The 12,804-nt window shown below is 45.5% G+C and overlaps 1 pseudogene across 1 annotated transcript; it reads right to left on the reverse strand.

Moving 5' to 3' along the window:
• Positions 1-5,032: 5,032 nt before the first annotated feature.
• On the reverse strand, positions 5,033-11,958 carry LOC123093589 (actin cytoskeleton-regulatory complex protein pan1-like; annotated as a pseudogene). Its single transcript, XR_006445421.1, has 13 exons — positions 11,679-11,958; positions 10,154-11,510; positions 9,661-9,874; positions 9,327-9,535; positions 8,535-8,606; positions 8,282-8,353; positions 8,013-8,111; positions 7,829-7,900; positions 7,614-7,728; positions 7,415-7,483; positions 6,532-6,847; positions 5,891-5,999; positions 5,033-5,816 (listed from the first exon to the last, which is right to left on the reverse strand). The product of XR_006445421.1 is annotated as an actin cytoskeleton-regulatory complex protein pan1-like (transcript).
• Positions 11,959-12,804: the final 846 nt, after the last annotated feature.

Here is a 12,804-nt window from a genome sequence, read left to right on the forward strand (position 1 = left end):
GGTTTTCTTTACGATGTAGCAGTGTGGGGGTTGGTGGTTGGGGCGTGTTGGGTATGATTGTCTGATTGTCGGGCTGATCGTGCGCTTATGGGGTTGCATGCTCTGTGAGTAGTCCACATGTGATTGGTTTTTGTCGGTTTTCATCTGGTTTTCTGTTAATTAACTGGGCAGTTCTCTCCGCTTAATTAATTGATAAGGCAAATGCTTTGCCTCCGTTTTAAAAATAACAATTATTGTCATCTTTATTGGGGATTCCTTGAATAACTCAAGACGGTTTATTTTAATCATCTTTTCTTTTGATCAAGCTAGTATATCCTTTCCTCCCTTACATACTTGTGTGCCCTGCTAGGGGTATGAGGTCCAATGCACGGGGGGCTTCTTATTTGAAATGGAGTGCATACTCCAGTTTTGTGTATAGCTTCAACGATTGATTCATGAGCAAAGCAAGTGGCACATGCATGATCGAGATTGGCAACTATGACAAAGTCAAGTGGTCTTTTCTTGAACAAACTCTCGTAATGAAAGGTTTTTCTGCAGAGTGGTGCGCAATGATCCATAGTTTCGTGACTGGAGGTAGTGTTGCCATTAAAGTCAATGATGACATTGGCAACTATTTCCAAACGAAGAAAGGATTGCGGCAAGGTGACCCAGTATCACCCATGCTATTCAATATAGTGGCTGATATGTTAGCGGTCATGATTGAGCGTGCCAAGGTTGATGGCCAAATTGATGGGGTAGTGAGTCATCTAGTGGATGGTGGCCTCTCTATCCTCCAATATGCCGACGATACTATTCTCTTTATGGACCATGACCTCGAGAAAGCAAGAAATCTGAAATTAATTTTAACAGCATTCGAGCGACTCTGAGGGCTTAAGATCAATTTCCATAAAAGTGAATTGTTTTATTTCGACGAGGCTCAAGACGAGGCCCATCTGTATGCTGACCTGTTCGGATGCGGATTGGGCCAATTTCCGATCACTTATTTGGGGATACCGATACATTATGGGAGACTCACAAATGCTGAATGGAAACACGTCGAGGAGAGAATACAAAAAAGACTTAGCAGTTGGAAAGGTAAATTGCTATCTCTGGGAGGAAGGTTGGTCCTCATAAATTCAGTACTAAGTAACATGATACTATATATGATTTCCTTCTTCCAATTGCCGAAAGGAGTATTACATAGATTGGATTACTTCCGATCGAGATTCTTTTGGCAAGGAGATAGCGAGAGAAAGAAATATCGACTGGCTAAATGGAGTGTGGTTTGCCGTCCCAAGGACCAAGGTGGTTTGGGCATTCATGACCTTGAGGTTAAGAATAGGGCCCTCCTCGGAAAATGGTTGTTTAAATTGTTGACGGAATATGGTGTATGGCAAACCCTCCTAAGGAGAAAATATGTGGGTTCTAAGGCGGTATCCAAGTATACTAAAAGCCTGGGGACTCTCATTTTTGGGCCGGACTAATGGCAACGAAGAAATATTTCTTCCGCTATGGTTCCTTCTCAATTAAGGACGGCTCGGAAATTATATTCTGGGAGGACAAGTGGTTAGGTAATGCTACTCTCCGGGAACAATGTCCAGCTCTATACGATGTTGTGCGTTACAAGGGTGATACTATTGCCAAGGTTTTGGAATCATTTCCACCAAATGTGACGTTCAGGAGGGATTTAATTGGACCTAGACTCCAATCGTGGAACATACTGCTCCAACGGTTAACCACGGTACAATTATCACACGGATCCGATGTGTTCTGTTGGAACCTACATGGGAATGGACAATTCTCAGTGGATTCTATATATAGAGCTTTGATCCAGTCAGACGTGCCAGTTGATAATAATAAGAAGATCTGGAAGATGAAGATACCTCTTAAGAATAAAATCTTTGCATGGTATCTTCGTCGCGGAGTCATTCTTACTAAAGATAACTTTATTAAGAGGAATTGGCATGAAAGTACGCAATGTGTATTTTATCCGCATGATGAGACAATAAAACATTTGTTCTTCCATTGTAAATTGGCTCATTCTATATGGTCAGTCATCCAGATAGCTTCTGGCATGTATCCTCCGTGTAGTGTTGCTAATATATTTGGCAACTAGTTACATGGGATTGATCACAGGTTTAGAATTCTTCTCAGGGTGGGAGCGCTTGCCGTGATTTGGTCGCTTTGGCTATGTAGAAATGATAAGGTTTTTACCGATAAAAGTACTTCTCTTATGCAGGTTATCTACAGATGTACCGGGACGCTTCGTTTATGGTCCTCTCTACAACGAGTGGAGAATTGAGACATGTTTACAGAGGTGTGTACACTATTGGAGGATGCGGCGAGGGATACTTTTACCCAACATGGATGGAAGCATGACCTTAGGATTGGGCCACCTATGCTTTAGGCGTCATACAGATTTCATCTTTGTATTTCGCCTTCTTCGTTTATATTGGCTTGTCGTGAGGACTTTGTTGGGCGTGTGCATTTTTGCAGAGGCCGGATATAATGGTTAAACCTTTTAAGTAATAAAGCGCCCCTTTTTTAAAAAATGATCGAGATGCATCGACAAAGGATAGCCACCACCATGTTGCTAGCAACCCTGTCCCTGATCTCTACACTTCGGGTGTCTATATATATCCGCACCGAGATCCATCTTTCCACACGATAGCTACCTCTTTCTGGGAGTTAGCTTGCAGCTGGCTAGTCATTAACATAGCTAGATGCCGGAGGTGAAAGATCGCCCGAGGCTTGCGAGGCTGCACAATGCGGTGAGGCAGCAGAAGGAGAGGTTGTACATCATCAGGAAATGCATCACCATGCTCATCTGCGGCATCCCCAAATGTGTATGCTGCCTCTTTCCCTAGCTAGTTCTATCATGTTCTTCCCCAGTAGGTTAGTATATATATTTCTGTCTAGAATCGACAATATGTAAACACTAAACATGGTGCGTTTTAACAGGATCGTGTTGAGATACATTCTAGTTATATTGGCGTTAATACAGAGTGTTAAGAGAACGGCCTAATACCTTACTCCCTCCGTTCGGAATTACTTGTCGCGGAAATGGATGTAACATCTAGATACATCCATTTCCGCGACAAGTAATTCCGAACGGAGGGAGTATGTCACAATGTAGTCAACAGTAAATGTGCTAAACAATTGACAGGCCCAGTGCTAAAAGCTCCCACAAACCAGGTGGGATATGAAAAAGGAAGGATCATACGAGACAAACCTTATCCCTGCACAGTGCAATGCAGATAGTCCATTGTGAACAGATGCTAGTTCGAACAATTTTTAGTTTCGATGATCGATGCAGAAAACATACTGCCATCACTAAGACTACTAGATCCGTCGAAAAATACATCCATATTGTATTATTGACAATCTCATATATGCATAAGTGCAGGTCGGGGATGAAAACGAAGAGAATGAAGACTAGCTACAAATCCATCTTGGTCGTCCAACACTCAAACTTGTTTCTCAGTTGTTGGGTAGTACTACAAACCTGGATGCTACATATTTGCAAGAGTCGTGGAAGACGACCGCAAGCTACAGTTAATTAGTCATGATAATATACATGGTGTGTAGCCATGCATGTATGTCTCCCTTCACTTCATACGCGCACGCATCTAAGACCATCATATAATAGAGCTAGGCAGGACAAATATATATGCACAATCCGTGCCATGAAGGATGTATATCGAACCAATATACAAAGTTGGTTAATCTACACATCACTAAGAGCTTGAAAAAAGAACAGATATGCACGTGCTCCTTCTCCATCACCTGCCTCGCACGCAATATTTTGCGTTGTGAACGAGCCAAGCTGGGCCAGGTGTACTCGCTGGCTTGTTTTGCATACACTAATATCATGGCACGCCTCAAGAAAACATCGGACTCGGCTTTGGCCACAACGGTTTTTCCATGAGTTCATAGAAAGTGTAATCCTAATCTTTGCCACACTTATTCTCAATGACCGTGTTGTACATGATGATGTAAGTTGTGATGATGTGTTGAAGGATCTCTTGGTCCCAAAACCTAGCCGGCCCTCGCACGATAGCAAATTTGGCTTGCAAAATCCCAAAAGCCCTCTCCACATCATCTTTCCTAGCGGTCGTTTGGCAATATGGAAGTAGATTCGTTGGGGGCTTGAAATTGGCTCGACAAAAGTAGCGCAATTCACATGTATCCCATCCGCAAGGTAGTAGCCCGCCAGTGATAATTCCACATTGGCTAGCTTTGCAAAGAGAGGTGGCCATTGCACCCATTGATGTCATTGTAAGATTTAGGATCCCAAAATATGCATGTCAAATCCTTGTCTGCTGATCGGCCACGATTTCAAGAATGATGGGGGCATCCTTGTGTTCTCTAAACTGTCCATTTCATGCTGCAGAGGAGCTGCGACGGCCATTACAGGCAACAGAAGACCGGTGGCATCCTTGTGTTCTTTGAACTGTCCATATCATGCTGTAGAGCAGTTCTTCCAACTCCAGCATGCAATCAACGAAAATCCAAGCATACCTGAAAACCCACGGGCTTTGTTCATCTTCAAAAGTCTCGATGTGTCCCGAGCATTAGGTGCTCTCAAATACTTTGGTCCAAACACTTCAATGATGTGTCCATCCGAATCAACGATGGCTCTGCTCAGTCACGGCGGGCTTGTGTGTCCCGAGCATTAGGTGCTCTCAAATACTTTGGTCCAAACACTTCAATGATGTGTCCATCCGAATCAACGATGGCTCTGCTCAGTCACGGCGGGCTTGTGTCCAGCACCAGAGCATAGGGGACGAGCGGCGGAGTCGGGTGCGGGTGGCGGGACGGTAGCAGTGTCGTTGGCGGCTGAAAACGTGGGGACAGCCCATCTTCACGGTTTGTTCCAGTTTGGCTGTGATTGTGTATCCGCTGGTGTCGGCCCAGACCTTCATCTTTCCTGTCCTTCAATGAGATAGACAGCATAGCCTCATAGGTTGGGACCTGAAGCGAAATTACCAACACTTGTAATATGAAGACAGCACAAAAGATACTTCGGCTCTCGGTTTCTTACAGCTTGATGGAAGGGAGTCATCTTCTAGTCTAGTACGTACCAATTTGACGTTTGTATATTGTACAAAAAAGAAAGAAACAGGAACCGCACACGATGAGTAGCTGTTGTTCCAAGGATACAGGCCACTATAAACAGAGAACAATCTCGGGATACTTTACAGAGCACGACCAAAAAAAATGTCCACTTTGTACGTGGGGGGTGGGGGGTGGAGGACAGGAAAAATGCACACAAGGCCAACACAAGAGGCTTGCCAACCAAAAAAAAATGGATCCGCTGTATTGTACTTTCCTCGAACAATCCGAGCCTTGTATCGACAAATGAGCCCGCAAGAGACAAATCCTCGTAATACCACAAATGAATATCAGAATTTGGGGGGCGACCGCGCTCCTGATGCTTTAAAAGGCCCGGTCGAGCCAAAAGGATCGGCTTCATCAAAAGAATCGAACCGGCCGAAATTTCTCGAGCTGTTTGACGAGTCAAATCCCGCCGCGCTCTCGCCTTTGGAGCTGGTTACTGAGTCAAACCTGGAAAAGCGGCTTTCCTGTGGGACGGCGCTGTCTTGGGATCTGAAGGAATCGAACCTTCCGAAGTTGTAGGAGGAGCTATCGTCACGACTTTCACCGAACTTCGGTGAGAATCCAGACGTGTATGCAGGGGAACTTGGGACGGAATCGTCAAAGAATGTGCTCTTCTTTCCATAGGCACTAGCGCCAGTTGGAGAGCCCACTCTAACAGGGTCCACATTGAAGTCATCTGACCCAAAGAAAGAGTTGCTTCCATGATGTCCAGGCTCCTGTATCAAGATAATTCATCAGAAATAGATGGGTGGGGACCAAAAAAGTCCAAAAATAAGAAGACAAAGCTTACATTCATTGCATTAGATCCCCAAACTGATTCAGTATCTTGGTCATCAAAGTTCCATGTAGTCTCATCACCATAATTATCTCCAAAAACGGACTCAGAGCCACCATGGTCACTGTTACCAAATAATGATTAATGACACTCTCACATGAAACTCAAAATGTATAACTCATAGTTGAAGACCATATTTGTGCTTTAAATCAAATATTACTTGCAATATTTTTTGGAGGATATTATTTGCACTGTACAGACTAGAAAGTAGGAAACAAGGATAATTGTCATACTTTAAGTGGTAAAAATGAGAGGGAATCTCTCCAGTGTCAGGTAAATAAATCTACCATGTATAACAAAAAGTTACGAATAAACATCCAAAACATTCAGGTGATAAGAACCGATAAATCTTGGTCAGCTAGTGTTGCTGGAAATTACAGTGGGGTTTGCTCAAAGGAAGGCTCATACTTCTAAAGGCAGGAATAGCACAAAGAAACAAATAGGTCATCATTTTTTAGTTCATCAAGCAAATAAAGAAACGGAATATAGCTCATCATGTTGTTCATTCATGTAGACTATGCTTGATAGATATATGTCAGTTTTTTAAACTTTGAGAAAAAGGACTCTACATGAAAAAAATATGTGAAAACAAGCACCTGTAGGTTCCTTTTTTCGTGGGAGACGAGTCATGCACCCCAAAACGAGAAGACTTAAATGGACTCCCAGAGGCACTTCTTCCAGCACTGCCGGGGCTCCTTACAGGTTCATCACCAAAATCATATGCTAATTCACTCTCAGGCGCTTGATCACCAGCTCTGTAATGTCTCACATCCTTGATATGACCATTAGAAGATGCAACAGGGGACATCCCATCCGTAGAGACACCGTCATCCCAAAGAGATGATGCATTTGCAATGTCAGCAGAAGCTGGGTTTTCGACAATTGTACCATTGTCCTTTACAAGACCAAACCCTGTTATGACGAATGGCATAGTTAGAAATATAATAGGATCAGCCAAAAATGGAAGTAGGTTGCTGATGTCGAAGACACCAAATCTGATCAAATAACTGATTGTGGGATCAAGATCAAATATGTGCGCAATAGCAATTGTGCAGTGAGAAAGGTTCCGCGGTAAGCAAGCTGACACTTCCATAATTTCTGGGTGCATGAGGTAGGGACGGAAAATAATGACAAGACGGAAAAATACACTAGTGCTCATTTATCTACATAATTTACATCGAAAATTATTTGACAACAGCAAAATAGATTGGGATTAGAAATACAATCATGCTTTAGTTTCTTTTCAGGACAAAACATAACTGGTGTAAAGCATGAAGTCCAGGATCGGGAAATGGTCTGCATGAGATGAAAAGTACCATTTTCTGCCCTATAAACAGAAAATTACCAACTTCGAAAGGAAATCAGCACTTTTATTTTGGATAAAGGCCCATGGCCACGCTTTTAATAAAGTTACAGTTCAAAACAAGCACAATACTCTAAGTAGTGATGTAAGGCAAGATGGATCAAAAAGTATCTGACCTTCATCCTCAAATTTATCCCAGTCTTCATCCCACTCAACTGCTCCCTCTTGCTGCCCAGGTTCCCAACCTGGCAAACAAGGATATAAGTGCTCAATAGAATTATGGATTGTAAATATGACATGAAATAAGGGCATAATTTGATATATAGAAATTAAACATGAAGATGAAAGTCTCAACAAATACTGAAAGTTGGGTACCAAATGGAAGCTCGACTGTTGCAGATGGCTTGAATTGCAGTCCAAAGTGCTTGCACCGTTCGTTAAAAGCTTTCTCCATCTCCTCTAATTGATGTTGGATTCGATCAGCTCGAACCTAGGTATACAGTTTGGTGTTATTTAGAGAGAGACAAAATAGAACTGATTGAAGGTATGAGATACTGCCCGCAAAAAGAAAGGTATGAGATAGACCATACCTGAAGCAAACCATCAACACTTCCACCTTGTACCATTTTAATTAATGCATCATTCAGCTCAACTTTCCTCTCCTGAAAAAGATTATTAAAAAAAGACAGTCGGAATGAAGATATGACCATCAAAAATTGTAATCACAGTAAGAATCGCCAGATGACATTTTTCTAAGGTGTAGTGTCACAAAACCTGAACATCACGGAAAGCGGCTTCCTCAACTGCCAGTTTGGAAGCTAACTCTGCCACTTGCTTGTATTTTTCTTCATATTTCTTAGACAACAATTCCACCTGAATTGAGTTAAAGACCATCCATCATTTTGCAAAGAACCCAAAAAAAAAAAGACAACTAACAATCAATTTCCATGCCTGGACCACTAGCATGAGAAAAATAGGGCTAAAGGAAGAACTACAATGCTGGCATACATCAGATATGATAAGCATTACACAGTAATCTGTACCTCACGTTTATCAGAAGACGCCCTTTCTGTGATCTCATTCAGTCTATTGTCACATCGACTTTTATACAGAACCTTTGATAAGAAGAATAAACGGATTTCAATACAACATGTAAATATATCAACTTTTGTTAACCTAAATAAGACCAGTAAATGTAATAATAGATCACAAACTGCATACGAGTCAGAATTTATTTACCGAGTCCTAATAATTGTAATACTATGAAAACAACTAACAAGATAGAAACATGCTTACAAGATCTTGCATTTTCGAGCGGTAGTACTCTAATTTCTCTCTGGAGTCTAGGACCTGCTTCTCCACCTCAACCTTCAAAATGCAAAAGAGACCAGAAAAAAGACAAACTGTTTCAGAGTTCACAAACTAGGATTAATAGAAAGTTGTTGCAACTACAGAGCATGAGAAACAACCCGTTCCTGCTATCTATAGGAAATTGCTTGTTTAAGTACATAAGGAAGTGTAATAGAGCAACTAGAAAAAAGGCTACCCTGTAAAGTTTCCAAAAATAATTCTGGACAAAAGCAAAAGAAATAATCCCTCCCTCCCTAGGTGACGTTTTAGAGAAGTTTGCTTACAAAGAACTAATTGAACTTCAAGGATTGCCAGAAAGATGACATGTTTCTGCTAAAGTATAGTAGTTCAGACTTCAGAACTCCAAGCTTTGCATCTTGATAAGATGTAATCCTTCGAACAATTGTACTGGGCTACTGGCAGTATGATATATACAGGAGACGTTTTTTTACTGCCTGTATGATATATAAAAGACTCGTCTATATGGCTTTTCCCTAGGGCCTAATTTTAGATTTTGCACCGGTCCTTCAATTTCTCGAGTACAACTGGTCAATGTTAAATCATGTCTGCGACAAGATTTGGATACACCATTCAGCTGTACTTGCTTAATTGAATAACAAGAGCAGCTTAAATTATTCTCGATGTAATCAACTAGTGTTGAACACCACAAATCCAGTCTGGGCATAGTGGATCAGCAGTTCAGCACACTGATCCAGATTTAAGGAACGGGTCCAATACCTTCTTAGGAGCCTCCTGTGCAGCTGAGTTTACCCCACTTCTGTCATCTTTAATTCCTTGAGCTGCTGCATGATTATCCATACCAGGCATGTGAGGTCTTGGTTGCCCTGGTCTTGTTGCTCCATCAGTCTGTGAATGCATTTGAGGCAAGGGTGGCCGTACACCACCAGTAGGCAACCCAGGTGCGCCAGGTCCCCTATGCAGTAATCCTGGCCCAACATCAAATACCTTGTAAGCGGCAGGCCAAGTAAGCTAGACAAAGTATGTGTGTTTCAACTTGGACTACAGTTATATCATGTAATAACTGAGATCTTGCAGCCAATACAAATATTACCTTGATTAGGCTGCCATGATGGGGCATTGTAAGCTGTAGAAGGCAAGCCTGTTGCTCGTAACAGTGTCTCATCAAATTTAAGAGAGTCAGGGAGCGATGGAGGCAGAGGAGTTCCAGCTCGGTTCCTCTCCATTAAATAAAGAGCAATGCAAAACTCTCTCAGAGAAAGCATGCCGTCATTATCCAGACAAGTCCCACACTTGCTTCAGTACATCTACAAAGTACAATGAAACAACAATTTCATTAGCCAATGGCAATGGTATTCATATGATGATATGTTCGCACATCATATGAAAACCATCATAGAAACAGAAATAAAATACAATGATATCATTATGGAAAAACAATGACAGAATAGCCAAATAGGTCTAACAAGGAGCTCAACCAATAAGCCTAGTAAAGGTACCCCGTTACCGCAATATATTAGAGCATCTTACAGGCAGAAATACACATATGCATGCTTAGGAAAGTAAAGTTGGTGATGAGATCCAACCTCTTGGAAGTCTCCAACTGAGAAACAGAGTGCGAGCTTCTGCGCCAGTTATTTTGCCATCTCTGTCCCTATCCACATCCCCAAAGACTTTCGTGTACTTCTGGATATCGGATTGAGTAACTTTTGGCCATTGAGAAGTGGAATTAGAAACGCCGGCAGAAACACCTGGAGATGGAACACTTGGCTTTGTGATGGGCTGTGTCTGCTGAGGTTGGCTGGTGCCGTAACTCACTGTTGGAGTACCTTGGAGAGAACCAGGCTGTGTTAGATTAGCCAGGTTCTGGGAGCCAGTCGGCTTGGACATAAAGCTCGATGAGTTGGGCATCTTGCTGGTCGGAAGTGCAGGTGTGGATGTACTTGGCTTTGGCTGAGTAAGAGCAGAGAAGATGTCAGTGCTTGCTCCTGAGCCACTGGCAGGGCCATTTCCAGATAGCACCAAAGCTCTTGAATCTGAAGGCAATACAGCACTGTTGCTCTGTGGAGGCAACGATGAAGAGGACATTGCATGTGTCTGCTGTCCAGGAACCATGCTCATTGAGCTCGACATTCCAAGACCAAATCCACCTGATGTTGTCTGTGAAGGAACAGCTGCTCCTGGAGAGGGTTGTGAGATACCTCCAAATGAACCAACATTACCCCCTTGCCAGCCAACTGATCCTCCCATGCTGCCTCCACCCAGTGGACTTTGATTCATTCCGGTTGCTTGAAGTGATGTTGCAGGAGCTCCCACCTGAGGTGGTGGCCTCATGAAACCAGTGCTTGAACCGAGGAGCTGCTGAGCATAACCCATGTTGGGAGATTGTGACTGAATGCCCCTCGGCGCCGTAAACTGATTTGGCGGCATGGCGCCGCCCTGACTTGCAGCCGGCATCATCGAGTTGACGCCTTGTGGTCTCGGAACAGCTCCGGCGCTCGCCTGCGGTGCACCGGCAAATTGAGTTGAAGTCGGCATCATACCGCTTCCCTGGGGCCTCGGAGCAGCAGCAGAAGTCGGCATCATACCGCTTCCCTGGGGCCTCGGAGCAGCAGCAGAAGTCGGCATCATACCACTTCCCTGGGGCCTCGGCGCAGCGGCTGCCGGATTCATCTGCGCAGCTCCAGCCTGCCCCGGAGCGGGTGCCGGCGCAGCAGCATTACCTTGGGGCCTAGGAGCACCAGCGGCCGCCTGCGGAGGGGCCGGCCCGCCGGCAATCTTCGGAGGCGGAATTCTGGCAGCTGCAGGGCCATATAGCGCGGACTGCACTATGTCGGGTGTGAGCTGGCGCCCGCTCTGCGCCACGGTGACGAGCCGCAGCGCGTTGAAGAACTCCGGCCGGCCGAGGAAGCCGGTCTTGCTCTGATCGGCGTGCATCCACACCTGCGCGCACAACGTCCGAACATCACCAACCAACCAACCCTTAGCTTGTCTCGAATTATTCCGCTAGAGAGGGGCTCTGATCTAGCGCCACTCTAGGAAGATCACACCTAGAATTGGGGCGCTCGGACCGGGGGAATGGATTGGGCGGCGGGGTTTAGGGGCGCTCACCTGGGCGAGGACCTGCTGCGGCAGGCTGGCGCCCTGGAAGAAGGCGACGGCCTCCTGGCCGCTGATGCGGCCGTCCTGGTTCAAGTCGGCGCGGCGGAAGTAGGCCTCGAAGGCCTCCATCCCCGCCATGGCCGGGATCCGGGGCGGGGATCTCGCCGGCCGCGCGGATCTGCTGCCGCGGGCTGTGGGGAGATCTCGGGGGAGCGTGTCGCGGGCGGGCGGGCGGGCGGCTCTCTCGTGTGTCTGCGAGCGAGGGCAGTGGTTGGGGGTCGGTCCTCCGGGCGGGCGCCCCGTCCAGATGGTGTGTGAGCTGCCTGCTGCAAAACTTTTTGCTAAGTGCCCCCCTCCAGTTTACGGCATGTTTGGTTTCCAGCCACAGTTTGCCAAGCCAAAATTTGGTAGCCACAGTTTAGTTGGCATGTGTTTGTTTTTTGCCACATTTTGATTTGCCACACTTTATTGTTCCTATGATCCATTTGTCATAGAGACAATTTTTTTGCCAACTTTTGCCAAAGTTTGGCATCCAATTTCTTAGCCACACTTGTGTGGCTTGCCATACTTGTGTGGCTAGCCATACTTTGGCTTGGCCACACTAGTCTCCAACCAAACAGGCCCTACATCGAGCAACTGAGCCGCAAAAGTCACAATCCTGCAAAATTCTGGCGAGTATACGGGCTCGGCCCAATTTTCTAACCAAAATAGAGCATGTATACTCGCCCGGTCTGTAAAAAAAATTTACCGCGGCCCGCAACCCCCCCCCCCTCCCGGCAGTATATCTACGGGTTCGCGGTGCATTTGCGGGTCGAACCCCTATCGCCCCGTCGTCGCGTCTCTCCGCAATTCCCCACTCCCCTCCTCACATTTTCTCGCCGCCAGTGAGCCCCTTCCGCCTCCAGCCGCCATGTGGGGCCGCATGTGAAGCTCCGACCGCGGCTCCGGGAGCAGTTCCGCCGCGGGCGGCGACCCCGAGCGTGAGTGGCGTGTCCGCTCGGACGGCGCGAGGAAGCGTGGGGCGAGGAAGTGGGCGAACAAGGGCTTCTCGCCGCCGCCGAGCTTTCTCGTCCGCGAGACGGATGAATACGACCGTCGGCATGGACGTATGCCCTCCTCGGCGCGGGCTCGTCCT

Source organism: Triticum aestivum, chromosome 4B (genome assembly GCF_018294505.1).
Source record: "Triticum aestivum cultivar Chinese Spring chromosome 4B, IWGSC CS RefSeq v2.1, whole genome shotgun sequence".
In the NCBI taxonomy this organism is placed as follows: Eukaryota; Viridiplantae; Streptophyta; class Magnoliopsida; order Poales; family Poaceae; genus Triticum; species Triticum aestivum.